At 44.6% G+C, this 410-nt stretch overlaps 1 protein-coding gene across 1 annotated transcript in view; it reads left to right on the top strand.

The window, feature by feature from the left end:
* The window catches only part of LOC104982268 (melanoma-associated antigen 9-like), a 5,745-nt gene that overhangs the window by 4,480 nt on the left and 855 nt on the right, over positions 1 to 410 (top strand). The window lies entirely within an intron of this gene.

Here is a 410-nt window from a genome sequence, read left to right as displayed (position 1 = left end):
CATGGAAATGCGGAATTTTAAAAGAAACCTCCTTTTACTTTGTATAGAGAAGGAAAAAAAGTCTGACACTTGTAGTTTGTTTCCTCCTGCCACTTAAGAGAGGGGGAGAAAATTCTGACACTTGCTGCCTATTTCCTCGGCTTGGGGACCCTCTAACCCTCCTGCCTGTTACGCTCTCAGTCCCAAGTCTATGCCTAGCATACTTCCAAGAACTGGCCTTAAGAGAACTGATTAACATTATCACACATAATAAACTATATATTTATCTGTGTGTGTGGTGTGTGTGTGTTAGTCGCTCAGTCGTGTCCAACTCTTTGCGACCCCACCAACTGTAGCCCACGAGGCTTCTCTGTCCATGGAATTCTCCAGGCAAGACTACTGGAGTGGATTACCATTTCTTTCTCCAGAGG

Source organism: Bison bison, unplaced genomic scaffold (assembly GCF_000754665.1).
Source record: "Bison bison bison isolate TAMUID 2011002044 unplaced genomic scaffold, Bison_UMD1.0 scf7180017864529, whole genome shotgun sequence".
Lineage (NCBI taxonomy): Eukaryota > Metazoa > Chordata > Mammalia > Artiodactyla > Bovidae > Bison > Bison bison.
The sequence above is the reverse complement of the archived record's forward strand: the minus strand, read 5'-3'. Positions and strand labels throughout refer to the sequence as shown.